The following is a 9034-nucleotide window of genomic DNA, read 5'->3' as shown; positions in this document are numbered from 1 at the left end:
GTGTGGGGGCTCTCCCTGCCTTGCTGAAGCAAGTCCCTGTTTGGCAAGGCCGCCTTTGGAGCTGCTGGCACCTCCTGTGCCCGTGCTCTGCCTGGGGTGCACAGACAGTGGGGATGGGCCAGGGCTCCTGGCAGGCACAGGGACCTCGGGGATGGCAGTGGAAGGTGGAGGTTACACTTGGGGTGATTCAAATGCCACTCAGAGGCTGTGGAAGAGCCTCTGTAAAACCCAAGATTTTGTGTTGGGGGATAGCAGATGCTGCTCTGGGTTGTGCTCGTGGCTTTGGGGTCAGGCTTGGCTGCAGGGCCTGGCTGGGAGTTACCCACAGTTCTGCTCTGTTTTTAGGAGCTTGGGAGACAAATCAGTGTGAGACCAGCACCGTGCTGGGGCCACCCTGCCACCAACAGAGTGGGGGCCATGCTGGCTCACAGGTCCAGGGGCCTTGGAGAAGGAAGCTGATATGGGAGAGCCGATCTCCTGTATCAGGGAGATATGGGTGCACACCTGGGCACACTCAGGCACACCTGGGCACACTCAGGCACACCTGGGCACACCCTTGCACACTCTCACACACCCTTGCACATTTGTGCACACCCGGACACACTCGTACACACTCAGGCACACCCGAGCACACTTGGGCACACTCGGGCACACTCACACACACTCGCCCTTGGTGTCCTTCTGATCTGAGGGTGACTTCCACCAGCTGCTGCCTTTTCCTTTAATGTCTCAGAGAACTGTGTTTGCTTTTCAGATTCCCTTTCTTGATTGCTTTGAAAGACAGATGCCCTCTGCTTCCGCTCCCATTAAAAGCCACGGCTTTCCTTGCTCCTGGTGGGCTGTAAACATCTTTCCTGTTACAAACCTGCCCTTTCAGTTGCTCTCTGGCTCTAAGCAGTGCTGTTTTTCCCTTTGTAAGCTGATTCTCGTTTATTACCCTCTTATCCATAAGCTGCTAAGGCGGGCAAGCAGGGATGGGGTAATTTCCCCTCTTCTAAGCTCCCCTTCCTAACTAAATTACACCTGGATCTAACACTGACATTACGGATGCTGTGCTTGAGAGAGGATTCAGGCCAGGGTGAGGATTTGAGAGAGCTGCAGGGCTTTGTCCTTGCTCTCTTGTTGTGTTTGTACCTAGAGGCTATCGGGAGCTTGAGCTGGGGGGAATCCACAGTGGTCTGTGGCTTGGTCCAAATGACCTCTAAGCAAGGCCAGGGTGAGAGGGAGGGGCAAAGCAGGTCACAAAGCAGGGCTTTGTAACTCTCCCTCCTCACATCTAGACTGAATCCAAGGAGCTGGCCAGTCTCTCCACCTGCAAGAGCCGAGCATGCCATAAAGATGGAGCTCGAGGCAGGGGCAGGCACCTTGCAGCTCTGATGACCTCCCCCTCATCCTGCCCTGAAAGGCTGACTCTTCTCCAAATGCTTCCACAAACTTCCAGCTCCATTCTCAGCTTGAGACTTCAAAACTGCCTCTCCCACTGCATCAGAAGGCCAATCTAACATCTTCCTTGCACATCTCACTTCTTGTCCCAGCCTAGCTGCTGCTGCCCATAGGAAGGAGGGGTAGGGGGGAAAAAAACCTGTAATTGAGAACCTCAAAGTGGTTTGCAAAGCTCTTCTGTCCCTACTGTGATGCTGCTTGTTTTGGTGGTGGGAAAATGTGGGAATCTACAAAATTAGAAGGTTTTGGGAAAGCTGCAAAAAGCAGGGCTCAGAGGCAGTAGAACTGTCACTAGAGCTAAGCAGCAGCCATGAGATAGGTCAGCAGAAAAATTATTTAAATTGTAGAAAAGCAAGGACAAATAGAACAATGGTCTGTGTATTAATGCTTGTCTAGAATAACTCCCTAAGCTACAGAAAGTTTATCTAGCAAGATATTAAGAAGTTTGAAGCTTAATAATGGAGCTCTGTGCATTGTGTTTTAAAGCTTACAAGCAGGTATTGTATTCGAAATAAGCAAGAATTGTTTAACCAAAGGTACCTGTGCTTATAGTGGTTGGATAGAACTACTGTCAATGTGCTTTTGCTTTGTGTGATTGGTCAAGAAACTTATAAAGTGAGTTGTGACATTAAGTTCTTAGTCTGCTGCCTGAGATGTGAGCTGGTGGCATCTTCCCATTGTCAAAACCATGTAATGAGACTGATGCTGGAAAATGAAGCAGCTCCAGGCACATTCCACAGCAGCCCCGTCCCGTTTGTTATTTGTACACAGCCCCCAGTCGGCGGTAGGAAAACTGAGCCAGGGATGGGGTCGTGTATTTCAGGCATGGGAGCACCAGAGCAGAAGCAGTTTGTAGGATCCCAGGGCACAGGCCACTCTTGCCACTGCTCTGCTAACAGGCTGTGGCTGGCAGAGGTTGCTTTGTGCTGGAGTCCAACAGGCCCAACCCCGGGATGGTGACAATGGTTCAGGTGGGGGGGCCATGAAGTGGAGAGGTGTGACCGTGTTCACAGGGTCTGAGGATGAGGGAAGAGACGAGGATCTGACTCCATGTTTCAGAAGGCTTGATTTATTATTTTATGATATATATTATATTAAAACTATACTGAAAGAATAGAAGAAAGGATTTCATCAGAAGGCTGGCTAAGAATAGAAAAAGAAAGAATGATAACAAAAGTGTCTGTCTCGGACAGAGAGTCTGAGACAGCTGGGCTGTGATTGGCCATTAATTAGAAACAACTCTATGAGACTAACAACAGATCCACCTGTTACATTCCACAGCAGCAAATAACCATTGTTTATATTTTGTTCTTGAGGCCTCTCAGCTTCTCAGGAGAAAAAATCCTAAGGAAAGGATTTTTCAGAAGATATCATGGCTACAGAGAGGGAGCTTTTAAAACACTGCAGGGCTTGGCATGAGGCAAAGGAATACAGCAGGGAGAAGGCTCCCTTCCAAACTTATATATATTATTAAAAAAAAAAAAAAAAAGAGGAAAAAACCCGAAAAGCTGGAGCTAAAAAGGCAGCTTGAGGAACGGAGCTGCTGGAGTTTTCCGAGAAGGCTCCCAAGATGCACAATGGGAACATCTGTGCCTGGGCTGGCGCCTTGGAAGGGTCTCAGCCCGCAGAGCGGGGCTGGCGTCAGCCGGCTCAGCCCTGCCTCGATGCCTCCCCTCCCCAGAGCCCTGCCCGGCTCCTCCCGCTGCTCTCCTGCCTCGCAGCCAGCCGTAAATCCCCTCTGCCACCTCTGCTGCTGCTCCTGTGCCGCGGGCTCTGCGGGCTCTGGGCAGCGCAGCATCCCGCAGCAGGGGCAGGGACGGAGGAGGCTTGGCCTGGGAACAAGCGTGCTCTGTGCTGCCCGTGAAAGGCGGCTTCATAAGGCTCCTCTCAAAACGTCCCCTTATTGGGACCTGCTCTGGGGACACGGGCACAGCCCAAGACACACAGGGCCTTGGCCTTGGCAGTGCTGTTCTGCTTTTGGGGCTCCCTCCAGGACATTTAGGTTGCTGATGCTGAAGGCAAACATAATTTCTTCTCCATTATTTCCAGCTTGATCTATCAAAAGACCCCTCACCCCAAAAAAACAACAATATAAAATTGTAATAATTGTAATGTATATATAATATCATATCATATCATATCATATCATATCATAATATAATATATATAATATATTATATATATTATATATATTATATATAATATATTATATATATTATATATATATTATATATATATAATATAAAATTGTAAAATTGTAATGTATAAAAGCTCCTGGCCTTTGTTGCTTCATCCCTGATGTCTGGGTGGCTCTGCAGGATGTGGAGCAGTGTGAGTCCCTGTGAATGGACAGCACTCAGGGTTTGCCTGGGGCAGGGCAAAGATGAGCAGGGATGAGAAACCATTTTTGGAGAAAATTCTTCACCCTAAACTGCAGGTCAATGCCATCCTAAAATGACAACTGCTGCTCTGTGTGGCTCTGGCTTTGATGGTTTCCATCACTCTGCTGTTCTAAGAGACCAGAAGGTTAACAAGGACTCCAGCATGTCCCACAGTGCCACCACAGAGTGGCCCTGTGTGCCTTGGCCCCTGCAAGTTGCCACTCACAGCTGGGATCCCCATCTTATAAAGGCAGGGGTGGTTTCCAATAAAAGGAGAAAAAAGGGGGTCTCCATCCTGGCCAGGTGAAGGCCAGATGCAGCCAGAGCCCAGTGCTGCCCTGGAGCACCTCTGGCTGTCCCTGTGCAGGGTCCATGGGTGGTCCTGTGCCCACAGGATGCCCTGCATCCCTGTCCCACCACATCCTCCTGCCCGTGGCAGGGCTCTCTTCCCTGACAGACACAGCTAATGGTACTTTATGCCCCTGCTTTTACATTCCTAAATGAATTCCTACCCTCTGAGTAACACTAATGGGTGTCAGCTTGTCTTCCTCCTGTCTGGTGCTCAGGACCTACAGCTGAACATGTTTTTTGGTGACAGTTAATGGATGGTTAGTCGCTGTTTTACTCAAATGCATTCACGATGGAATTGCCTCTTTGTCCATTTCCTCCTCCTGTTTTGGGGCTGTCACCATAATAGCAGCAGAATTTTAAAATACTAATGGATTCAGGAAGACCTGGGGTATGGGAGAGAGGCCAGTGCTTGCAGAGTGCTATCAGACCCCAAAACACGCAGGGATTTAACTGAGTGATGTAAGTGGCCTTCACGCTGCTTTTGTGTTTGTGAGCTTCCTAAATACATCCTGGGAACCCAGAGCAGAGCCGGGCCCCTCTCCCATCCCATCCCGTCCCATCCCGTCCCGTCCCATCCCATCCCGTCCCATCCCATCCCATCCCATCCCATCCCGTCCCGTCCCGTCCCGTCCCATCCCATCCCATCCCATCCCATCCCATCCCATCCCGTCCCATCCCATCCCGTCCCATCCCATCCCGTCCCGTCCCGTCCCATCCCATCCCATCTCATCCCATCCCGTCCCGTCCCATCCCATCCCATCTCATCCCATCCCATCCCATCCCATCCCATCCCGTCCCGGCCCGTCCCGTCCCAGACTGTGAGGGGATAATTCAGGAACCAGCAGCCCGAGGGCACCATCTAGTGAACAGCCTGGACTGCAAAAACCTGAAATGGGCAGAAATTGAGTGAAAATTGGAGCTGGGGGCTCCCCAGGGGTCAGTTCAGGGGATCGGGGAGTCACGCTTTGTGCTTTCCCTCTACTCTTTTTATTTTATTTATTTTTTTTTTCCATCAGGTTCCCCCAGAGAAGAGCTTTCACCACACTGCACCCTTTGTGGCAGGGATATTGGCCTGGAGCACACCACACTTGTTGCTCTGCCCTGGCCAGTGGTGCTGGAAATGTGATGGCATTATGTTTTCTTGTGTGATATGGAAAAAAAGGATTATTTCTGATGGTTTGTGAGGGGACACAGGTGTGCAGGAGTGGAGTGGGGGAGGCAGCTCTGTTGGGGTGCAGGTCTGAGCTGGAGGCATGGGCTGTTCTTTCAGCTGAGGTGAAACCACCCTTTAAGAGGAAAATTTAAAAGAGCTCCAACATCCCCCCCCATCATCCCCAGGGTGAGCTGAGAGGGCAAAAGGAGAGGCTGAAAAAATACAGATTTAGTGCACAGCTTCAAGGTCCCTGAAATGATGCAGCAAACAGGGATGAAGGAAACACCACAGCACTCTCCTGCTGTCCCCAGTGCCAGGGGGCTGAGCTGGTCCTCTCCCCACATTCCCCACATGAGGAATTGCAATTCCTTACTGGGAACTGCACACCTTGCCAGGAGAAGGCTGTCCTGTAACCTGCTGTTCCCCAAGGAAGGTGGGTTTCTGCAGCCCAAGAGCAATTCTCTTCTTTGATATCTATTGCCAGCCTGACTCCTGCAACGTGTGCCTGCTCCCACTGATTCCAGCCAACCCCAGTCCCTCCCACTGATCTCCCCATCCATAAGATCAGTGGTCATTTTGTGATCTGGCTTTCAGAGAGTCATGGGCTTATGCTCGTGCATTCAACCTCACTGTCCTTGGAGCTGCTGTAGAGAGAATCCCAGGGCAGGAACAAGGAAAGGCGACGTCCCCAAGCAAGACCACAGCAGTGACCAGTGACCCCTCAGCTCCTCCTTTTCCTGGCAGTGCTGGGGAACACCCCCCATTCCCTTCGTGCTGTGCCCCACAAATCCCTCCTGATCCAAGGGTGGCACCTTCAGCAGCTCATGGCCCCCATGTGTGACCGTGTTCAGAGGGGTCTGAGGATGAGGGAAGAGATGAGGATCTGACTCCATGTTTCAGAAGGCTTGATTTATTATTTTATGATATATATTATATTAAAACTATACTAAAAGAATAGAAGAAAGGATTTCATCAGAAGGCTAGCTAAGAATAGAGAAAGAAGGAATGAATAACAAAGGCTTGTGGCCCAGACAGACAGTCTGAGCAGCTGGGCTGTGACTGGCCATTAATTAGAAACAACAACATGAGACCAGTCACAGATCCACCTGTTGCATTCCACAGCAGCAGATAATCAATGTTTATATTTTGCTCTTGAGGCCTTTCAGCTTCTCAGGAGGAAAACTCCTAAGGAAAGGATTTTTCATTAAAGATGTCTGTGACAGCCATGAGCTGTTGGCATCCAGCCCCCAGGTGACCCCGTGAGTGCTGTGGGGTGCCTGTGGTGGGCTGAGCCATTCTGGGGGGGCTGCCTGCACAGAGAATGGAGGAGGCTTATCCTTGGGGGTTTCTCTGTGTTTTGCTGCAGCAATCCTTGCCAAGCACCCCAAGGATTTGTGCAGCAGCACTGAGGGGTACAGGGGTGCTCAGGTCAGGCCACCCCACCTGTCCAGCTCGCCCTTTGCAGCCCCCTTTGGGGCCAGCTGCGTGGGGAGGAGGGGGCTGCTGGGAACGGTGCCTTTCCCTCTCGTATGCACACAGTCACGATGGTTAGTTAAGTGCCTTGTTTTTCATTAGGAAAAGACTGTTGCTAGGCCACCCTGCTCCCCGGCGTCGGTCGGGAAGGGGTTTTGCAGCCAATCCGGGAGGCTGTGCCGGGGTTTGCACACGCACACATCACGCACACCCCTCCTGCAGCCCAGGTGCTAAGCGGCTGCCAGATGTGCCTGCTCATTTCCACATCACACCTATCCGCTTCTTCCGGCCGAGACGCTTATTAAGGCTCCTGAGATTTTAATTTAGAGTTGGCCGCGAGTTTTCTGCCTTCTAATTTACCCTCGGGGAGGAGAGGAGAGGGGTGGGTGGGGGTGCAGGAGCATGGGTCCTCCCTGTGCTTTGGTCTCTGATAAAATACTCGAGTGAAGCCTCTGAAACAGGGTGGCTCGTCCCTCTGTGTTCCCACAGCAAGGGGACACACTGCCTCAGCTTAGGGGCTTGCTCCGGGCTGTTATTTGGTACCAGCATTGCTCCACCCCAAGATATTCATGCTGCGATTTTTAGGGATGTCCTGTCCAACACTAGGTGTCGGTGAGCTCGTTCTAACTCGGTGATCCTGTGATTTGGGCTTTACAGGGCGTTTCAGCTGTGTGTGCTGTGATGAGCAGAACCAGCAGCAAAGCAAGCCAGGTAATTGATTGATTGATTGATTGATCAGGGCATGCTGCTCCCAGCCATGCTCCCTGTGCAAACAGTCCCTGGCAGCTGGGAGAGGAGCTGGACCATGGTCAAGCACTGGGGATGCAGGGCAGGAGGGTCAGACACATCCCTGCCACAGGGTTGTCTCCTGGAACAGCTGCTGCTCTGCCATGAGCAGTTCCAAGCATCCTATGGGCGTCCAACAGCCACCCAGCAGAATCCCTGGTGCCTGGACAAGGGAGGGAGCCAGCTGAGCCCAGGATGTGAGCAGGGTGGAGCCTTTCACAGCTGCAAATCTCTCACTGTGGCAGGAAAGGAACGGACACCAAAACATGCAGGAAAAGGTGGACAATCCACTCAAGCCTCAGTTTTTGAGTGGGCCCCCCATCAAAACCCCCATGTAGCAGGAGGAAAGCTCAATAAAAGCAGGGGAAAGCATTGAATTGTGCCTGCTGCTCAAGGAGAAGCTGTTGCTAGACAGAAGTAAAAGCTGTCGCCATTGGCTCCCATTGGCTCAGCCCCACTCCAGTGACAGCCTTATCGGTTACCTGCACCCGCAGCTGCCTGGAAAAAACTCATTTGACAATGTTTTCCCTCTGATAAAAAAGCCCAGTGCTGGATTCATGGGTTTGGGTTAATCATTGTTCGGGGGTTGTTGAGATAACAGCCGAGTTTTCTGCAGATTCTTCAATTGTCACAAATTTTAGCGTAAATGGTGAGCCAGCCCAGCTCTCCCTCTCCCACCTAAAGATGCTCAGCCTCCCAACACCAGCTCCAGCAGGCTGCCCATGAGATGAGCCCGAGCGTGTGTGATGAGCTGGAGTTTGCTCAGCCATGGCAACTCCGAGCTGGCAGGAGGTGAATATTCACAAACACCTGTGAAAATCCCCATTAGCTCTGAGAGGCTGGAAATGGGGCAAATGTGCCACTTAGATTATTCAGAGCAAACATTGTTGGCAGGGAGCAGATTGCCAGCACCTCTAATCATCCATGTGAGGTCTGCTTAGCAGCAGCCTTATTTTGGGGGGCTGCAGTACACAGTGCTGGGGTTTTCCAAGCCCTTCAAATCTGATGGAAAGAGGGATAAACCCTCAAATTTGTTTCTCACCTTCCCCAAGAGGTGGAGATCATGGCATAGAAGCAAAGCTTGCAGGGCATGACAGCACCAAAGGGCAGCTGTCCCCAAATTTGCCTCCAAAGCAGGGAGGATATTTCAGCAGGAGGGTTAAATCAGTGGGTGGTCAAGATTTCAGAAATGCTTTTTTTCTCTTAATTATGCCTTAAGGTGATGGCAAAGCAGGCTGAGTCACAGGCTGATAAAGCCTTTTCCAGGTTCACCCCAACACACCTGTGTCTCACACTGACCATCACAGAGCCTAGTGCAAGGCAGTGAGACAGGGGGGCTGGAGGGGCAACAGGCTGGGGCTCAGGTGGACAAATAATTTGGGAGCCATGGAGTGTCCCATATAAGCTCTCCACAAACTCATGTACACCCCAAAGGGATGTGGTTACA

This window comes from Agelaius tricolor, unplaced genomic scaffold (assembly GCF_023055355.1).
Source record: "Agelaius tricolor isolate 1412-34295 unplaced genomic scaffold, bAgeTri1.0.p SCAF_16, whole genome shotgun sequence".
Taxonomy (NCBI): domain Eukaryota; kingdom Metazoa; phylum Chordata; class Aves; order Passeriformes; family Icteridae; genus Agelaius; species Agelaius tricolor.
Note: the sequence above shows the minus strand (reverse complement) of the source record.